Source organism: Melozone crissalis, unplaced genomic scaffold (genome assembly GCF_028551555.1).
Source record: "Melozone crissalis strain CALT ecotype California unplaced genomic scaffold, PUWL_Pcris_2 ptg000003l_1, whole genome shotgun sequence".
NCBI classification, from domain to species: Eukaryota; Metazoa; Chordata; class Aves; order Passeriformes; family Passerellidae; genus Melozone; species Melozone crissalis.
The window spans coordinates 3,523,266-3,544,848 of record NW_026535781.1 but is presented as its reverse complement, the minus strand read 5'-3'; positions in this window follow the sequence as shown (position 1 = coordinate 3,544,848).

The following is a 21,583-nucleotide window of genomic DNA, read 5'->3' as shown; positions in this document are numbered from 1 at the left end:
GCCCTGGGACAGGAGGTTTGCCATGGAGGGTGATGTGGGGAGGGAAGCAGAAAGAAATGGCTGAATAAATGTGATTTTGAGGCTAAAAGAGGAAAAAAGCTGAGCCTTACGGCAGCTTCCAGTTATTGCTCTGCTTTTGTGTGTACAGAACATCAATGCAGAGCCACAAGCAGAGCTGCCCAAAGCTCAGAGTGACATCATGGCAGTGAAGAGAAAGAACAAGGAAGACATGGGAAGAATTCAACAGGAGAATCTCCATCAGCAGAGGGGCGATCAACAAAACCAGGTGAATGAAAGAGTGGCAGCCACTCCACTCATGAAATGTCCTCTCTTTTGTTTGTTAGAGAACATGAAGGAACAGCTGGATGCAGAGCTTCAGATAGCTCACAGTATGACCAAGGCAAGGCACAAGCAGCTGGAGGAAGAAATGAAAATCATCAGAGAGAAACTTAATCGCTTCCATCAGTCTCTGCAAAACCTAGTGAGTGAAAGAGGGATGCAGCCACTGCAGTCACCAGTCTGGTGGTTTCTGCCCTTCTTGCCTTTCCAGTGCAGAGCAGCAGGGAGTGGGGCCATGCCTCTGAGTGCCATGCTGCTGTAGTGTGTGTATCACAGGTCACTCTGAAGGACATTTCCTGGTGTGCTGAATCTCAGCTGCTGCCCTGGACAGCGAAACTTGTCCTTTGGCCTTTTGGCCAGCAGTCATCCAAATTGATTCCTGCTGGCCTGTTCCTGCTCTCCTTTTTTCTTGAGGTGTTTTTACAGTGGAACTTGGTGACCCAGATGGAGGATTGAAACAAGCTATTGTATCCCCTGTCAATCTGTTCTTTGCCTTTCCTCACAGTCGATGACTCCTGGCTGACAGGGATGTCGTGGTTTGACCGGAAATGGGACATCTGGGATATTTTGTTTTGCTGTGATTACCAATGGGTAATTGGAATTTAAGATGGGCACTTAGTTTGACCAGTGGGACATTTGGATCCGCCTCTTGAGACTACGAACTCAAGGGGTTAAAAGCAGGGCTCTTGGCCTTCGGAGCCCTCTTGGGATTTCCGGCGTGAAGAAGTCTCTCCCCCGGCCCAGTTTCTGGCTGGGCTGGGGGAGGGGAGAGCCACGTGGGCCATCTACGGTAGGCCCGGGTTCGGAGGAAGGGTGGCAGACCCTTGAGCGACCAGTTTATTCCCCCCCCCCCCCAGAGAATGCAGCCCGTGCTCGAACTGTATATCTTGAAACTTGATATCATGTGCCGGCAGGCAGCACGGCTGGGAGGAGAAAGGGGGGGGGGGGGGCAGCGGGCAGTCCGGCCGCCTGGGAGACCTTTTAACCCTTTGGGGAATGAAGGCTTCGCAGAACATTGCCTTTCCTGGGAAAGGGACAGGAGTGGAAGATGAAGGAAGAAAATTAGGCCAGTAAGGAGGGTCTGGCAAAGGGAGAAGAGAGATGTTGAAGGAATGGAGGAAGATGGAGTGGCAGTTTTTGCTGGACTCTTTTTTGTTGTATTTCCATGGACTGTTTCCTGGTGAGGCAGAGGCTGTATTGCAGGGGGAAGCGGAGGCTCGGCGTCAAGAGAGTTTGGTTTTGAGACCCCTCGGCCCCAGGGGGTATAGAAGACATGGGGGGGACAGAGGTCCCAGGATTGTGACTGTACTCTGCTTGGAACGAGACGAGGCATTCTTAAAAGGCCCTGAAGGCAGGCCCCTGCCCCATCCCATGCCAGGTGGTGAGAGCACCTCGGCATGGAAAGGAGATGTCACGAGGTAGCAAGATACCGGGCGGATTGCTGATTGTGACAAGAAGTCCGTGGCACAAGGAAGGACTCCGTCTATCCCTTATGAGCTGAAGATTTGATTTTTTTTTCCAAAGGGTGGTGCCAGACCGAGTGTGGATAATTTTTTGGGAAATGTAAATGTGTTTGGGAATTTGGTGGGAGGAGGATAAGGAAGTGTTTCTGTGTAGTTCTCATTCTCCTTGTTTTTTTCCCTGTGTGTGTGTAGGTTAGTAATTGTGTGTGTAGTTTAGTAATTGTGTGTGTAGTTTAGTTAATAAACTTCTCTTTATGTTTAAGTTGGAGCCTGCTTTGCTTATTTCCTGGCCACATCTCACAGCAGATATCAGGTAAAAGGTATATTTATGGGGGCCTTGGCTTTGCCAGGCCTTAAACCATAACATTGTTTGGTTTCCCCTGACCGGGAATCGAATTTTAAGAGAGTGATGGGATGAAGCTGTGAGATGGGACCAAAGAGGAATAAGAACAAAGCATGTATTAAGTGGGTTTTTTTTTTTCTGTGTAGAAATGTTTTGTAATTTATTTAATAGTTTTAGTGTTTGTAGTCTCAAGAGGCGAAGGGTGGAATGTCGTGGTTTGACCGGAAATGGGACATCTGGGATATTTTGTTTTGCTGTGATTACCAATGGGTAATTGGAATTTAAGATGGGCACTTAGTTTGACCAGTGGGACATTTGGATCCGCCTCTTGAGACTACGAACTCAAGGGGTTAAAAGCAGGGCTCTTGGCCTTCGGAGCCCTCTTGGGATTTCCGGCGTGAAGAAGTCTCTCCCCCGGCCCAGTTTCTGGCTGGGCTGGGGGAGGGGAGAGCCACGTGGGCCATCTACGGTAGGCCCGGGTTCGGAGGAAGGGTGGCAGACCCTTGAGCGACCAGTTTATTCCCCCCCCCCCCAGAGAATGCAGCCCGTGCTCGAACTGTATATCTTGAAACTTGATATCATGTGCCGGCAGGCAGCACGGCTGGGAGGAGAAAGGGGGGGGGGGGGGGCAGCGGGCAGTCCGGCCGCCTGGGAGACCTTTTAACCCTTTGGGGAATGAAGGCTTCGCAGAACATTGCCTTTCCTGGGAAAGGGACAGGAGTGGAAGATGAAGGAAGAAAATTAGGCCAGTAAGGAGGGTCTGGCAAAGGGAGAAGAGAGATGTTGAAGGAATGGAGGAAGATGGAGTGGCAGTTTTTGCTGGACTCTTTTTTGTTGTATTTCCATGGACTGTTTCCTGGTGAGGCAGAGGCTGTATTGCAGGGGGAAGCGGAGGCTCGGCGTCAAGAGAGTTTGGTTTTGAGACCCCTCGGCCCCAGGGGGTATAGAAGACATGGGGGGGACAGAGGTCCCAGGATTGTGACTGTACTCTGCTTGGAACGAGACGAGGCATTCTTAAAAGGCCCTGAAGGCAGGCCCCTGCCCCATCCCATGCCAGGTGGTGAGAGCACCTCGGCATGGAAAGGAGATGTCACGAGGTAGCAAGATACCGGGCGGATTGCTGATTGTGACAAGAAGTCCGTGGCACAAGGAAGGACTCCGTCTATCCCTTATGAGCTGAAGATTTGATTTTTTTTTCCAAAGGGTGGTGCCAGACCGAGTGTGGATAATTTTTTGGGAAATGTAAATGTGTTTGGGAATTTGGTGGGAGGAGGATAAGGAAGTGTTTCTGTGTAGTTCTCATTCTCCTTGTTTTTTTCCCTGTGTGTGTGTAGGTTAGTAATTGTGTGTGTAGTTTAGTAATTGTGTGTGTAGTTTAGTTAATAAACTTCTCTTTATGTTTAAGTTGGAGCCTGCTTTGCTTATTTCCTGGCCACATCTCACAGCAGATATCAGGTAAAAGGTATATTTATGGGGGCCTTGGCTTTGCCAGGCCTTAAACCATAACAGGGACAAGCTGTAGTGTCTGACTGCTTTGTTCTGTTTGACTTGAAGTGCAAGTGTTGACATCTCACCGGGCAGCCTGCGAAGACTTGCAGGGAATGTGTGGCAATGAAGGACCCCAAGCTAGGAGTGAGGCACAGGAACAGTGCCCACCAGAAATGCTCCAGGTCCAGCACATCCTGGGCTCTGAACCTGCTGCCGCAGCAGCATCACCTCGAGGAAACACTTCTGTGAAACCTGGGAACTCAAGCTCAGGCAGATCCTGGGAACAGGAGATGGAGGAGGAGTACCTGGAGCTGCTGGGTACGTACGTCTGGGGTGTTTCTTATCTGAGGGACAGTGAATTGTGTGTGGGTGTCAGCAGAGCTGTACCAAATGCTCCTCCTGAGCTTGGTGTCACAGGGCCATTTAGGATTCCCCAGAGAAGTGCTGTGCTCCGAGGCAGTGAGAGAGCTCTGGGTGTTCCTGCTGCCTCTGAGGGCACCTGGGACTGGCTTGGGTTTGCCTGAGCTTCCCTCTCTGCTAAAGGCTGAAGCAGGGATTGTTCTTGGATCAGCAGAAGGCTGTGACCTAGCAAATGATCTAGGCAAGTCCTATGTGCTAGTGGCCAAACTGAATAGAATTTTTAGCTTCCTAAATTCTCCTTAGACTCCTGACTTCCAACCAGTCATCAGAGCAAAAAAACTTCACAGAAATGGACTGGCTTTGGAGTTTTGTCTTTTTGGTTGGGGAATCTTTTTTGGGGGGAGGGGGGGTGGGATTGCTTTTGTGTTGTTCATTTTTGGTGGGGGTTCTTTGTTGTGTTTTTCTCTATCCTGAAGGAGCCCTTCTACCCCATGTCTTACTGATGTCATTTTTATGACTGTTACTGTTACCACTACTACATCTGCAGTTTATTTTCATGAGAATGCTATATTTTTGTCAATAAGAGAATGCTATCTTTTTGTCAATAAGAACTACTTTGAAAGAACATCAGGTTACAGGACAAATAGAGAGCACGAGGTATTTTCTATGTGCCCCCAAAGAAAAAACAGAGACTTTGATAACAACGTTTATTTAATCTTCTAGTTTTATGCTTATCAAGATGTGTCCAGGACACACATCCAAGTGGCGTGATCAGATAAAACTGTACTGCAGGCCTTTCTCAGGAGAGAGCCTCCAGCTCAGCCATGGTATATCCCTCAGATCCATGGCACTTTTCCATACCTGATTCCCACTCTTTCCCATGACTGTTAGAATCCTACCCATTGGCCCAGGCCCTGCTCTAGGAAAACACATCAAGCCCTTTGTGATTCTGCAGCACAACCCAATGAATCTGCTTCTTGCCCGTGACAGCTGCCAGTGCTGTGCTCTCAGATAAGACCTGGTGGGGCTGAGACCAGAGCCCAGTGGATGCTGTGTCTGCCATCACCTGCTGGGACAAAAAGGGCACTGATCTGTGCCTCGGTGTGGCTGATCTCAAAGCCCATCCTGGTGTGTCCTGAATGGGGGCAACAGCTTGTCCGGGGCCCAGGCTCACTCTGGCTTCTTCCCATCAGTGCCTGTCAGTGCTCATGCTTGGGCTTTGCCAGCCTTGTTGTGGTTGCTGCCCTGTCCCTGAGGGCTGGATGGACTGCAGAGGCTGGAGCCTTCCTTAGCTGGGAGAGGGGCATCTTGGAGCTCAGCCTGCTCATAAACAGGTCAGGGTCCTGATGCTGAAAGCCCCGTCAGAATCAGTTACAGCTTGAGGTGCTCTGGTTTACAAATGGGAAGGCATTCCTTTGGCAAACTGCTGAAAGGTGGGGAAGATGTCCTCCTCTCCTGGGATTGCAGGTCCCTGTGCTTTGTTTCCTGTCAAGAGAACTCTTCAAAAGACTGTACAAATCAGTCTCTGTGCTGGCCACCTGTGCTGCAGAGCTGTCTGCCTGGTTGTGGTTGTTTTTACCCAGCCGACCACAAAGGGCTCAGAGCTCCAGGCGCTGGGGCTACCTTTTGTATCTCCTGGAAGCTGGGATCTCTGCTTTAAAGTCAGCATCTTGCATTTTGTTTCCCTCAGGGAGAACGGTGAACCCCACTGAAAATCCCCTGATGAAATACACACATCTGAATTATATTGGCAGCGGGTGAGTCCAACAGCAGTTACTCCTGTACAACCATGGGCCAGGTGTTTTTCTGGTGGAATGTCTATCCAGCGTGAAGTCAGGCCAGCTGCAAAAATGTTCACACACTGGGGATAGATTGTCCCATCTCTCAATGCTGCTCAGAATTTGTGAGTGGGCTCAGAAGGCATTGTCAGAGATGCCTTGCTACCGAGGTCTTGCCTGCATCAAGGAACAGGACCTGGAAGGTCTCCTTGTCTCTCAAGTGTGGAACAGCTCTGTGTCAATTTCTTTAGCGTTTTTTTTATGTCTCAAAATCATACTGGCACACTAATGAAAAGAGAAGAAACTTGCTTGCCTGAAAGAGCAACCTACGCCCTATCAAAGCTGAGAGATAACAGTTCCCAGGAGCAATTCTTTCCCCTGGTTTGAGGAAGGAAACACTCTGTGGTCAGGATAGGACCACACCATTTAGACAGTGAAACCCAAGAGGAAATACTAACCTCCCTTTAGAAATTGAACCCCAGTGCTTCAGGAACAGGCCCAGTGCCCATGCACTTGAGAGGAAAATGCATCATCTGCCTTCTGGCAGAGCCCTCCTGCATCCTGCAGGTTTTGACACTTCCAGCAGAGATTTCCTGTGTGGGCTGGCTTTCACTGCAAGGTCTAAACAGCTTCTCCTTTCTCTGCTTCTGTTTTGTTTCTAGGGGGTATGGAGATGTTTACAGAGCACTTGACACTTCCACAGGAGGAGAGGTAAATGTCAACAGGCCCTGCAGGCTCTGCTGCACTCGAGGGCTTTCCCCTCTGGTGTGAGCTGTGGCTGGAGCTTTGGGCAGAGCTGTGCTGAAAAGGCACAAGAAGCACAGACTGGTGCCAGCCCACAGAACACATCTGGGACTTTGTCCTCCTCAGCTGCCGGAAGGAAGGCACGGAGGGCAGCGGTTCCTTTCAGAGAAGGACGCGCTCACTCGCTCTCCATTGCTAAAACAAAGGCGGTGCCTTTGAGCACCTCACTGCTCTTTGGGGCTACAGCTTCAGAGTCCTGAATTCTCATTTCTGGCTGCCAGCAAATCCATCTGAAAGTTACTGGTAGTTCCTTGGCCACCTGCAGTGCTGCACTTGGGAACTGCACATAGGGAGAGATCTGCAAGGCGTCCCTGAAAGCCCTAAGCCCTGCCCATATCCCAAGATGTATCCACAGAGTATTAAGGCATGGATTACTTCTTCTGAGTGCCAAAAAAAGCAGCAGAGAGTGCGGTCAGAGGTTTGTGGGTGATAACTGAGACACTGCTGTTACCAAGTGGTCAAGGCAAAATGTCAGTGGCCCCACGTGTCCTGTAACTGGCTCCCAAGGGAGCAGAGAAATGGGCTGTTGGAATGTCAGTTCCTAATGACTGCAGTGCCTAATCACAAGGCAGTTTGGCACAGCTCAGCCGTGTCATTGCAAAATCACTCGCTCCACGTGCCTTGTGGTCTCGTGCCACCAACCTCCCAAGTTACTGATTTTCAATGTCATTTTAGGTGGCAATTAAAAAAATAAATCTTCAAGGAGTGAGGAGGAAGGAGCTAACCTTTAATGAAATATTGATCATGAAGAGGTATAGGAGTCCCAATGTTGTGAATTTTTTAGACAGGTGAGAGGTCATGGTCTTATCCCATGGATGTGTGTTTACATAAAGCAAACATGAGAGGTTAAAAACCCACTTTGGTTCGTGGAAGCAAGTAAAGCTGTTAATTTTTATTTATTCATATTTCTCTACTCATCTCCAATGGATGAGAAGAGAGTGCATCTTGTCTGCATGAGTCTTCCCTGGCACACCTAGTTTGATAATTACTCCAAAATATTCAATACCTGGATCAGCTGTATCTTCCTAACTCAATAGCCTCAAAGTTCACTGCCTCCACATTTATTTGGGATTGATTTTTTAAAGTTTCTTAAGTGCAGATGAACCATCCTAAAGTTGATTTCGCTTGGATTGTTGCCCCTCCCTGCCATTGCTATGTAGGCCAGGAAGACTAGGTGCTTATTTCCAGAAACACCATGCCTGACAGGTTTTTTTTTATCTGGGCTGTTTCTAAACTGCACTTTTCATTTGCTGCCCATCTAAGACATCTCCTTTTCCACAGATGGGTCTTTCTCTTTGAGACTGCACAGATTGCAAACAATGCACAGCCAAGAGGGAATATCTATTCCTTTGATTCTGTCCTTGTCACAAAGGCATCTGGAAATAAGAAACCTGGAAGCAAAAAATCAATGTAGCCATGCATGTTCATCTCCATGCCCTTGTTTCCTTCTTTCAGCTACCTTCTGGGCGAGGAACTCTTGCTGGTTATAGAGTACATGGATGGAGGTGTCCTGAGCGATATCGTCAGCCAGACCTGCCTGTCTGAAGATGAGACAGCAGCCATCAGTCGGGAGGTTAGCAATCCCATCTGTGTTTCCAAGGGCTTGGGCAGGATTGTCTGGGAAACAGGGGCTCAGAACAGGAGAAGTTTCCTGTGCCGAGCTTTGTTTCTGTGTTGCTGGTATGCTATGGGCAAGTAAAAGCATCTCAAGTGAAAGGCCTGCCAGTGCCCCTGCACTCCCTGTACTCAGTGCCAGTACTCTTAGCTCCTGCTGTTGTATTCTTACTCTGTCTCTTGTATTTGTATTTGCTGTTCTCCACTTTGCCTCTCTAAATGTTTGCCTGGAGTCTGTCTTCACTGCATTCCTTGCCTGTAAAAGCAAAGGTGCTGGTGGCAGGATTTGAAACAAACAGCAAAGAAAAAAGAGAGAGACTCGTTTCTCTCAGTCCTCAGCTGAAAAGGATAGGAGTGCAGCAGAATGCTCTTTGCTTCTGAGCACATGCACTGCAGCAGGAGTCATCCTGGCTGGTTGGCAGGGGACAGCCTACAACAGCAGGTGCTGTTGCCCTTTCAAAAGCTGACGTGCCTTTCCTCAGAAAGGTCCTGCTCTGCGGGTGTTGGAGCAGCAAGCTCTTCCTCTCAGTGGCCATTACTGTTCTGTCATTACTCCCCATTCCCCTGGAGAGGGAATCTTTCAGATTCTTTGTTTCCTGTCTTGTGTGATGAAATCACATCACTCATTTTTGCCCTTCTGTTTCTGTTTTCTCGCTCAGTGCCTGCAAGGACTGGATTTTCTTCATTCAAACGATGTGATCCATCGAGATGTGAAGAGTGACAACATCCTTCTCAGAACCGACGGTTCTGTCAAACTGGGTCAGTATATTCTTGGTCAGGTGCAGCATTCCAGGGATGTGGGTGTGGGGCTGCTTGGAGTGACTGCCATCTCCCCAAAAATGGTGCTGGTGGCAGTGCAGGGACCCCTGCTGTGAGCTGAAGGCACAGTTGCAACGTGCACAGAGGTATAAGGAGCCACAAGCAGTCAAGAGTGGCCTTGCTCTGTGTGTGTCCCTTCCAGAGGGAGGGAGTTACAAGTCCAAAGTTTCCAAAGAACAAAAGCCACTGCTAGAGGCAGTGTAAAAAATGGGGGGATTTTTAAAGTCACCAATGCCAGGAGATTCAACAGCACCATTTCAAACTTCTACTGGGGAATTCTTTTGCTTGCTTTCCTAATTGCACAGAATTCAGATAAAACCAGTATTTTGTTTTCTCCTTAGCTGATTTTGGAGTCGCTACTCAGCTCACCCCTGAGCAGAGCAGACGGTGCTCGGTAACCGGGACTCCTTGGTGGATGGTGCCTGAAGTGGTGACAGGTCAACCATATGGCCCCAAAGTGGACATATGGTCTTTTGGAATTGTGGGAATTGAAATGATAGAACAAGAACCTCCTTACCTGAGTGAAAGTTCTGGCACGGTAAGAAGCAAATACTCACTGATCCCACTGTCTTTCTCACCTGTCCCATGTCCTGTGTGCCACTGGACAAAATCCCATTGCCATCTGCTGGAATTACTTCCACCAAGGTCCCCTCCTACAAATGTCCCTGCAATACATCAGCATCTACTGTACTTTTGGTTGCATCAATGGGGGAATTCAAGCCTTACCACATGCAAACAAACTCCAAACAAACAAAGTGTTCTCAGGCAACACTTTCATTTGGGTTAGTGGTTCCAGTTCTTTTGTCTGTGTAGATGGCTTAATAACAGGAAAAGAGCATCTTAAAAGTGTTGTTATATTTCCAGAAATGAAGGAAGGAAACCCAAACCCAAAAAAGTTTCTAAAACCGTGGTCTTTAGAGAGGAACCTAACCCTGTGTGCAGTTTCTTCTCACTGGGAAACATGGGCATGAGGGTGTAAAGACCACAGAGTCTCTTTTGCTTCTTGTGCAGTGCTGCTGAAACACTCAGTGACCGTGTTTCTCTCCTAGCCCAAGGCACATTCTCCACGTCACCAAGCCAGAGCCTGGTGATGCGGAGAGCCTGCCAAAACCTCCCAGTGATTCCTGGTACTTTCTGGGATGGGCCAACCATTTTTGCATTGACTTGAGTAGCCAAATGACTGGAGGGGGACCATACGGATGGAGCCTCTCCTTCTTCTGACCTAGACAATTTTTCTTTTGCTGCAAAAATGGGAAGCTGAAATTTTCAGACTGCTGAGAGACAGAGCTGCAGGTGCCTCCTGTGTGCCCAAGCAGGCATTTTCATCCCAATACATTTGTGCAGGCATCTTAATGTGTCTGTGTTGAAGAGGAGATTGTAAATGTTTGCTTCCCTACCTGGGTATTAACTGATGGATTTCCTTTCTTTTCTTACAATTACCATTGTTTTCAAGAACAGTACAAAAAGCTTGATGAGTTTTGTTGTAGGGCACGTGTGCTTAAAGGACCAAAAAGCACTGCAGAGATGCCTTTCATGTACTAACCCTTGAAATTAGTTAGTATAGCAAAGTCCCTCTTCCAAAAGCCATCTCAAGCTGGCATGAATCCTCAGAGAAGCAAATGTCCTTTTGCTGATGTAGTTCCCACTAACTAGGTCAGGCAATGAAATCAGCTGCCAAGGCAAGATCTGAGGGATGGTGGAAAAGCTGTGGCTGCATCGGGGTTTGGGTTTTTGGTTGGTAAAGGAAAGTCATCTCTGGGTCTCTGCCAGGGCAGAAACTGCCACTGCAGAACAGAGGTTAAACAAAGGGATCTGGGAGAGCCTTAGAGATGTGAAAGCAGGAGGTGGAGCCTGGTGTCTCCTTTTTCTCCAGGCTACACACCTGATAGCCACAGTAGGGACTCCACAGCTGCGGCAGCCCAAGCTCCTCTCAGCTTTGCTGCGTGACTTCCTGAGCTGCTGCCTGCAGACAGAAGAGGAGCGGCGCTGGTCTGCCAAGGAGCTCCTGCAGGTAAATTGTGAAGGGGCTGCAGGTGAAACAGGCTCTGAGGGATGGGCTCCTCTTCCACTCAAGTCCAAGGCAGCAGATGAGCCTCCTTCCTCCTCACCTCCATTCTTGGTGCTCTTCAAATGAAAATGGTGAGGAATCCTCGACTGGGCTGGGCTGGCAGGGTCCTGTAAAGGTCCTGTGGTGCAAGTGTCCTGCAATGAGCAGAGACATCTTTAAAGAGATCAGGTTGCTCAGAGCCCTTTGCCACCGGAGATGGAATGGTTGCAGGGATGGGGCTCCTACAAGCTCTTGGGGCAAGCTGTGCCAGGGTTGCACCATGCTCTGAGTAAACACGTTCTTCCTTAGACCTACTCTGATTAGATGCCCTTTGTGTTTAGAAATATTTGTCCATATCCTATTGTAACTGGCCCTGTTAAAAAAGATGTCCCCCACTTTCTTCAAAGCCACTCTGAAGTCTTGGAAAGTGGCAATAAAGTCTCCCAGGGGCCTGTCCTTCACAAAACTGAATAACTCCAGCTCCCTCTGCATTTCCTGTGAGGAGAGGTGCTCTGTCCTCTGACTGTTTCTTTGCCCTCTTTTGTGATTTGGTGGGGTGTTCAGTTTTATCTAAAGGCAAAAGAATTGAAGTAGAGCAATGCGGGGTACAGAGACATGAAATGGTGGTGCAGGAACCCAAGGAAGCCAGTCCCAGCCTAGGAGTCAGAGATTTGGGCAGGAGGGGCTGTGGGGGGCTCACTGTGAGCCTCTGAGGGGCCCTGGTTTGTGCCCCCCAGCCCACCCTCAGAGGTTTCTGCCATGCAAACAGGGACAGCTGGGAGGGACTTGTCCCAGCCCCATCTGCTGCCTGGCACGCTCAAGCAGACGGGAACCGCGCCGGGGTTACTGCCAGGCTGTGTGGCAGAGAGGGAACTGCAGGGCCCAGTGCCACTGGGCTGGCCCTGCTGGGAAGGAAGGTGCCATCCAGCACATGAGGGGCAGGGCATGGAACAGTAGACACTGCTTTCTGTGTCTGTGGCAATCAGCACAGTGCCTGTCTTTCAAAGGCAGGGGCCTGTGTGAGTCACTGGAGTTTCCTGAAAGGAAGAAAACCCAGGGACAGAAAGCGCCATTTCTAGAGCACTGGCAGGGCAAAAATCCCAGCATGATGAAGAAATCACAATAAACAGATGAGTGGGATTCTGGGCCAGGTTTGCCTGTGATGGCAAGGTCTTGCACACTGGAGATGACTGGGGAGCAGATGGTCCCATTGCTCCTCTTTCTGGGTCTTTCCAGGAACTTGATGTATCCTGATTGAGTCCCTGAAGCAATGAGCTTGGAAAGTAATGGTTCACTGTTCTTTGTTGTATTTTTTTTTCCGGTGGACAGCATCCATTTGTAACTTCAGCCAAGCCACCATTCATCTTGGCACAACTCATCAACTCAGTGAAGAAGACGAATAACCCTAACCCTAAACCCTAACCCTAACCCCTAACCCTAACCTTAAATGCTAACCCAAACCCTAACCCTGTCCCTATCTCTAACCCTTACCCTATCCCTAAACTTACCCTAACCTCAACCCTAAGTCTAAGCCTAGGCCTAAACCTAAGCCTAAGCCTAAACCTAAGCCTAAACCCAAACCTAAACCTAAACCTAAGCCTAAGCCTAAGCCTTAGCCTAACCCTAACCCTAGGAGACGAGAACATAGCAATCATGTAAAGATGATATCTCTGTTACCAATTTAGAGTAGGATTGTAGAGTAGGGTTGCTGAACAGATTTGTAGCATAGAATTATAGATTAGAGTTGTAATTAATAAAGTTTCTGAAACATCAACTCATTTGGAAGATTCTCCTCCTTCTGACCCCTTCAGAAAATTCAACATTTCCTTCTGAATTACCAATTGTTTTTTATTGGTGCTAAGTCACACATATGGATTCTTTTGTATGCTTTCGTAAGTGAGGAGGGTTCTTCTTCATTCATCCTCTCCAGACCACACTGCCTTTGGAATATGACCCACTGGCTGGTTATGGCGCAGCTGTGGTATTTCTAGTTGAGGCAGAAAGGGCAATGGCATTTGAAGGCAAAACCAAAGGAAGAATGAGGCAGCCCAAACATCTTGTGCAGATGCAGGCCTTCAGCTGTGACTGGAGAGCATTGGGGTTCCTGCCACTTGGATTTCTATCCCTAAATGCAATAATCTCTTTGGCTGGAGGAAAGCCTTGCTCAAGTGAGAAAGCAGAAAGATCAGAGAGGGTGCTCGGGAAGGTCTCCTGTGGTGCAGAGCTGTCAGTGCCTGTGAGGTGAGAGCGGGCCCGGCCTTGCCCGGGCTGGAGCCCCAGCAGAGCCCCAGCAGAGGCCGGAGCAGCCTGAGCCCCGGCAGAGGCAGGCTGGAAGGAGGCCCTTGGAGCTGCAAGAGGCAGCAGCCGGGCCCTGGGTGCCTCTTGCGGGGAGCGGGCGAATCCTCCACTCTCAGAGCCCAGGTGGCAGCTGGCTGCTGCCGAGGGGAAGCGCATCCGTGCTGGGCATAGCCCGGCCTGGAGGCATTGGCCATCTGGAGTGTGCCCAGGAGCAGGGAAAGGCCAAGGGCAGCCGTGGGCCGCTGGGTTGGCTGAGGATTCCTCCTCTTCTGCCGGCTGCCCTGCAACCCCTGGCAAAGGCCAGCAGTGTGTGCAGCACTCTGGGCACCGGGGCAGGGAGCCGGGCTGCTCGGCAGGCTGGAGCACAGGGCAGCTCCTTCAGGCTCGGCACTTGTGCCAGGGGAAGCGAGGCCAGCGTGAGGCAGGGACAGCTTGGCAGGGCCCATCTGCAGCAGCCAGCGCCTCACGCAGCTCTGGGAGGAAGCACCTGCAATCCTGCAGTTCTGCACTGAGCCTGAGCAAAGGTGTGAGATGCACAATGTTTGGCAGAAATATTCAGGCCTACCAGGCCAGCCTGCTTTGTGCTCTCTGGCGCGCAGCAAGCGCTGTGCAATGCAGCTCTGAGCTGCTGGGAGAGAGGCAGTCGGGGATGTGCCTGAGGTGAGTCAAGGGGTTAGCTGAAAATGTAATGAGGATAATTGAAAAGTGCAGATGAGTGGAGGGGCCAGCTGGGAATAGAATTGGGATAGTAGAAGATTGCATATTTTAGTTAAGATCTTCAAATGAGGTAAGAAGCTAAGTTAGTAATACAGCTAGCAGAAATCACGTCCTGTAGTTAAAGAGTACCAAATATCTTAGGAACATAAAGCTAGGAGTGACAGGGATAGAGGAAGCAATTGTGAAGAAGCAGAAACCATAGAAATAACTTGCCTTAAGAATAATTGAACAGTCAGGAGAGGCTTGGACCGTGAGCAGCAGGTCCAAAGGTCTTGCCAGCTGGCAATGGGAGAAGAGTTCACCATGAGGAAGACAGCTTTCTTCCTCCCATAAAACCACTCCCTCATTTCAAAATCCCACCGACCCAGTTAAGGGAGTACAATTGCACAGCTGTAGTAGATAGTCAGCTGATAAAAATGCGAAACAGGCAGGTAATAATTATGTATTATGGGTCCTTAGAAACCTATTGTAAAACCTTTTCTGTAGAAAGAGAGAGCAGGAGTCTGCAACTCCTTGCACATGTCTTTGGAAACTAGTTCACATGTGACCAGGGCTGCAATAAATACCCTCTTTTCTACTATAATTAGTTGAAGAGTCGTCTGTCTGTGCTTCAAGGGTTATGCTGGAGTAGTGAACTGATTTGCAAGGGAGCAGAAGAGTTTCAGCAGGCAGTTTTTGGAAGAGATGGAAGCCTCTTGTGACTGAAGGGAAAGCCATTTGGAATGGAGTAATGATCCCAAAGTCCATATTGTCCCAAATTGGTCCCAAAGTCTAATTGTATCTTTGTGTCTGAATTTAAATCAGAATGATTATAGATAGCTTCATGCAATTTGTCTACAAATTTATCAAAGTCTTCATTCTTCTTTGACAAATCTGTGTAAAAGACATGGTGTGTAACTTATCTGGAAGTGCAAGAATAGCATTATATGTTAGTTGTTGGCTCATCTGTAAGACTTGATCAATGCTCTTAGCCTGGGCAGTGACAGTAGCCCAGGGCCCCTTGCCAAGTAACTGTTGTGCTGTTAAACCATACAGAGGATCACCCTGCACTCTAGGTCTTGCTGCTTCTTGAGCACACTTTTCCTCCCAGCTTTTATGAAACATCTCCTGCTGATAGGGTGGTCTTATAAGTCTTTTTAGGGTACGCATATCAGCTGGAATTAATGTGTTAGATGGAAAAATATACTGCAGAAGTGACTGTACAAGTTGGGATTTTCAACTAAATTGTGAAATTGCAGCTCTCAATTTTTCTAAAATCTTCCAATTGAAAGGTTCTCAAGCTCTACTTGCAGCATTAGTTACTACAGGAAAAGCTTCTACATCATTGGAGAGAAAAGTCCCTTCTACAATAGCTTCTGGAATAACTTTTTTCTACTGGAGTTTCTGAGCTGCTTCTATTTCAGGGTCACATTCCAACTCTAATTCCTCATTCTTTACAGCGTGAGAGGGAGGATTTTGTTTAACTGGCTCAAATGCTGGCTCAGAGACAGAATGGACGAGTTTTTGCTAGACAATGGCCATATTCAGCCAATGCACAATCCAGCCTGCTTGTAATAATGGACAATGAACACCTTCACAAAGCATTATTTATGGACATATTCAGAAATGAGCTTGGTACATCCCTGAAAAAGACACAAGAAGAAGAGTCATCAGGACTCAGCTAGTTTGTCAGCAGGCTTGGGAAAGTGAGCCATGGGTGGGCCAGACAACCCCAGCAAGATGCGTAAAAATTTAGATGATCCAATCAGCATTCTATTTTAGATGTGTGAACAGATAGGATTAACTAATCATGTATTAGCTAGAGACACGTGGGCAGTAAAGATTTATTATAAATAGAGTCTTTTTAGGAATAATAAATTTAGCTTCACTGGATCATATTGGTTATGTTGTGATGTCCCCTGAACCTCCACACCATGCACTTAAGGGTGTGTTGGTTTTCCCCATGAAATGTACACATCTGGGGAAGTGCCCTTGGCAGAGAGGGGCTTGATTCCCAAGGGAACTGCTTCCCCAGGAGCCCCAGTGAGACAGGTGCAAGTGTCTCCATTTGACTCCCTTTGTTTCCTTCAGTCCTTGAGGCCCCTTGAACTTTGCAGAGGGGCATGCAAAGGCAGAAGGCTGTGAAGAAATACCGATAAGGTTCTCTTGATGCAGAGTGTGATTTTATACACTCTCTCCTATGGTGCAGATGCTCTTCATTTCTACTCTGTTGATTATTCTTATCAATACATATTTTAATTTGCTCTGGCATTCTTCCCATAGAAAAGTTTTCCTTATGTATTTGATTTATGTCTGCAAATGTTGATATGTAACTTAAGGTACCTGAATTTAGCCCATTTCTCCTCTCACTTTAATTTCAGAAAATGTCAGAATTACAGATGTAGGCACTAAAGTATCCAAGATTTCTGTGCAACAGAAAGATGAGTAAACAGTAGTACAGCCCAATCTACATTACCTTTAGCAGTTACCAAAGCCAGTAGATATTTAGAAAAGTGTGCCTTCTTTCAGCAATATTACAGATAGATGGTTAAATACAAATTATAATATTATAATATTGGCTTTACACAAATATTAAAATGGGTTCTATATGTGTGATATTAATTAAACTTAGAGAGCTCCCAAGGCCTTGAACATACTTGAGACTGATTTTGCAATAAACTATCTTTTAAAACTCTGTTTGGAAAGCAGAAGGTAGGAACATCAGTCATCTGTTGTGTTTGACTTTATTGTTACTTGAGATTGTAGTAAATACTGAGCATGAGCTGGGATGAGATTGTAATTGCTCATCTTTCCAAAGATAGATATGGATACTATTAACATGTGCCCTCTTTATTGTTCCTAACTGACTAATTTACTGCAGTAGTTTTATAGTGCATTTTTATTGTTGTAATATCTAAATGTAGTGGGAGAATATATATTTGACTCGGGGTAGTTTGGCTTTTGTTTTTCGAATAATAAAACCACTCTCTTCAGCCTGGTGAAGAAGAAATCTGCTTCTGTCCTTGTGTACAGCTATGGGTTTGTTCACACAGCTTCTCCTTCCCTTTTCTGCCTAGGCTTTCTCACCTGCAGTTTTCAGTAGAAAAGCAACAAACCTTTGAAAGGCTAAACCTCAACATAACTGTGACCCTCAATCAATACTTCCTTCTTCCAATTTCTAAAGATCTCTTTGTCCTGGGCACTCAGTATGGCCTTTTTCCTCAACGTTCTTTGGCTGTCTTGAATGCTTACAGTGTAAAAGGTAATCCCTGATCTATTTTCAACTCCCTGCTCAGATGCAGACTGCTGGAAGGGAGCTAGGACTGGTACTGGAGACCTGGCAGCTTGTCCAGGAAGCAAAATTTTTGAAATAATGGTAATGTGGAGAAGCATGCAAGTCCAGGTGGTGAACTCAAATATGCAAGTACTTGCAGTTTCCTGACAGGACTTTATAGTTCAAGGGTATGGTCTCTTCTTATTTCTGTCCCTTAATGCTCAATCCTTGCCACATTTCTTCAACTTTTTTTGCATTGTCATCTTCCGTGTTTTCTTCCTCTCTTCTTCTCTCTGTGACTTTCTATGCAGGATGGATAACGTGTCATACACTGTCAGCTTGCTCAGTGACCGAGTAGTGATATGATGGTGTAGAAATTGTAGGCGCACAGTAGGCAAACCTGTCATGCTTCTTATGCCCTCTGCCGGCAGACCTGCTTCCCAAACCTTCAGTCAGACTTGGAAAAAAGGCTTGTCACCACTACTTTGTTGTGGTTTATGCATTTATGAAGAAACACTTCCATCTCAGCCCGCTTAAGCCACTGCAGAGCAGGAGTTGTTGCTTTGGTAGCAGATGTGCTGTCAGGGTCCTTACAGCTCCACAAGATGTGCCTCTCCTAGAACAGATTTTTGCATTTTTGTACAATAAAAACTATGTTTTAAATCACACCAGTGTAAGTCATGCACTCCTGTAGATGTGTTTTCAGACAGAGATATTTATATCTATGCCTAGTGAATGGCCTCCTGGGCAGCAGGAACAAATGAGGAAGGAAACTGGGCTGATAAAACATGCTTCTGCTTCAACAAAAACCCCCCAGTCTTCCCTTTCCAGAGAAGGCTATAAACCTTTTCTTGATTGGCCTAAAGGGGATAAACAAGTCCCTCCATGTCCTGATCTTTTACTAGTCTCAAATTATTTAGAAAAGTTTGTTTTTTTTTTTTTTTTTTTGTGGGGGGTGGTGGTGCTCGGGTCTGCACTTCAGACCTGTTCTCCCAGCAGCCAGGGACCTACAGCTGCTGTGGGTGGGGCAGGTGCTCAGGCAATTACCAACAGGTGCTTGGTAATTGCTAACAGCAGTTGAGCTGAGAAGTTGGCTTGTGCCTGGCTGAGAGCTTGACGACTGTGGTGAGAGAAGGGATAGGGAGTGGAGTGGAAAATATTAGTTACACAAGCAAATCTGAGGTGTAGGTGGGATTTAACTGGATTAGGTGCTGCATTTCATGGTCTTAATCACAATTTATGAAAAACTGAACATTTAACTATGAGATAGGACTATGTAGTTGTTATTCTAGATGCTGCATTTACGAATATGTAATGTAGTTTCTCTGTATTTTGCTCAGAAGCTGTCTCAAAAACATTGAAGTCCAACTAAAGTCTTCATAAACACAAGTTAATAGCTTACTTTTTGTTAAAAACAGAAGCTGAAAGGGCCAATGGCTCTTGCATTCAGTAATTCACACATTTTAAAAGAAGTGGCTGTCTCTTGTTCCTGTGGCTAGCTTGTCTCTTCAGGCTAGAAAACATTTCTGGGAGCATTTCCTTGCTGCTCCTATATCTCTATGCCCTTGGAATCTGATGCTAATACTGTATTTTTCTAAAATTAGAAAATTTTAAATTTCTGTAGGCCCTTTCATTTTGTAATTTGCACCTGTCAGTCGGGGGGGAAAAAAGTCTGATAAGTTTTTTTTCTTGTAGGCCTCTCAAATTGCAGCCCATTGCATTTAGCTGCAAAATCCTAGGTCATGTTAACAGGATGCCTGAAATGGACACTGGTAGAGGGTAAAAAAAATTGCCTGATACAGATGCTATCAACTATTTTTAGTTCCTGACAGTCCAGTATTTCCCTTACCTAAGGGATACCTGTTCATATTTCTTTCTCTTTTTCTTGCAGCTCTCAGTTCTGTGAAGACTGAGAAACAAAAATACAAAGTAAGGGTGTGCAGAGTAGATGGACTTTATGAGAATTAGGGGGCAATTTGACTATACACTGACCGGTATGATTGCCTTCTTCTGTGAGATTGTAGTGATGTTGTAATATATGTTGGGAAATAATTCATGCTATAAAAGCGTGTATTTCATAAAGATTGCAAAATCCAAACAAGTCTCTGACCACAAGCAGCCTGAGAGGCAGGCGTCTATTCAAATTCCAAAATTCCTGAAGGTGGCCAGATAACGATCGGCACTTTAGCCCAAGAATAGACACACCCAGTGTGATGATCACCATTATCCCGAGACATCGTGGTCATGTCATTGGAAGACACCCAAGAGTGATCATTGCCCTGTTGATAACATCGATTAAGATAGACAAAGTCGCCAGAAAGATATGTGTGAATACGTGACTTCCCTGAATCTGATCAGTGCTGGCTATCAACAAGGAAATGGCGATTGTCCAGCTCTGCACAGTTAAAGAACCAACTATGAATATGCAGAGTTACAAAAGAAACTGGGACTTCTTTGCTCAGGCATAATAAACTGTATAAAGCATCCCTGCAAGAAGCGGCTCTCGTGAATGGTGGAGGGTCCGATGCAATAGAGGTGGGATCCAGGTTCACCCAGCACCAACCCCGGGCTCGACACTGTCTCTTTGGCTGTGGTGGTTTTGAAGACCATATTTTAGTAGCGGAAAAAGATAAAGAAATCTTTTCAGATTTTTTATAATTTGGCTTTTGATTGATCATTCATAACAGTTCCATATAGATGATTCCACATTTGGTGTCTTGGTGCGTAAATCAAGAGCACAATTCATAACAGTTCATGATAAGCACCAGTACAAGCTGGACTTCCCAGATCAGCCAACTGAGAGAATCTGAAAAGAAGAAATGCAGGAAATGCCTTGGTAAACTTTGCCTGGAAGATGGGTGACTCTTTTTTCAGCAATCTATAATCCATTCCCTTGGCCTTTGGCTTTCTTAACAAGGCCATTTGCATCCCAGATTCCCCATGAAGTGCGAAGCCTGAGCTTGTGGAAGTGGCTGAAAGATGCCCTGTTTCTCTGCAGGGACATTCAACTGGAACAGGAGCCGGAGCGCTGTCTGGGGAAGCCTCCTCCGAGCTGGAATTTGTGCCTTGTTGGGAGAGGAGGAGGAGGGGGAGAGCGCTGGAGCTGTGTGGCAGGAGCAGGAGGTTTGGGCCACAGGACATTCCATCTGCACCGCTGCCCCGCAATGTGCAGCTGTGCCCAGGGCTCTGGGCCTAGCCCCGCGTGCGCTGAGCTGCCTGGGCTGGGCTCAGGTTCCCGCTGGGCCTGGGCAGAGCCTGGGCTCAAACTGGGGGCAGCAGCAGTGCAAAACACCTCTGGGCATCTGTGTTTCCTGCTGCTGGGAAGGAACAATGAAGCGAGTTTAGAAGTTCTGGTTTCTGCTTCTCCTGGTTGATTTTTTAATTTAACTCCACACTGCGGAGGCAAATTCTGTGGCAGCCACTGTCAGCTTATTCTATTTCAACAGTGCCAGCAACAGGGCTCTGTTTGAGCCCTGCAAATGTGGCCTGTGAAGCTTTAATTCCCCTCATCTTAGTGTTCAGGGGCTGGTGAGCATTCCAGTATCTGCTGATCTTTATGTCTGTGACAAAAATACTGACTTCACTGTCATGAAAGCACCGTAGGTAGCACCAACTGAAAGAGGCACTTGCATTTTTATGGATAAAATTCAGGTTGCAAGAAGAAGAGGGCCAAGAGCAGCCATGATCTGCAATTCCCAAGGCAAAGGCACCAGCAGCCTCCTCCTGTCACCTCAGGGTGAGTCAGAGCTGGAAACAGTGCTGGAACCCAATCCTTTCTTGCTCTGAGGGCTGGCTCAGGGCAGCACAGGTGAGCCCTGAGCAGTCAGGGCTGTGTGTGGGTGATTGCTGCTCTGCTCCAGAATTGAGCTGGAAAAATCCCTTGGGAGCAGAGGAAGGAGCAGGCGGGAAGGGGCCGGCACTGCTGCTGCTCCTGGCCGGGAGCCCCGGCTGGGCTGGGCCGGCGCCCCCTGCACTGCGGCTGCTGCTGCTGCCAGAGCCGGGCGGGACTCGGGGACAGGGAACGGACACGGGGGGACAGCAAAGGCCTGGTGGCTGCAGGGATGGTGGCGCTGGGGCTAGCGCCAGCACAGAGCTTCAGCCCGCAATTAACCCCAAGGGAAACCCCATTTCAGCCTTTCTGCACTCATGGCTGTGAAAGGATTGAAATGAAAGAACAGCAATCAGGGCCCGACACCTTCTCCTTTGGGAGGAGCCCCGCGTCTGGGGCTGTGAGGGGCCATGAGGGACTGTGAGGGGCTG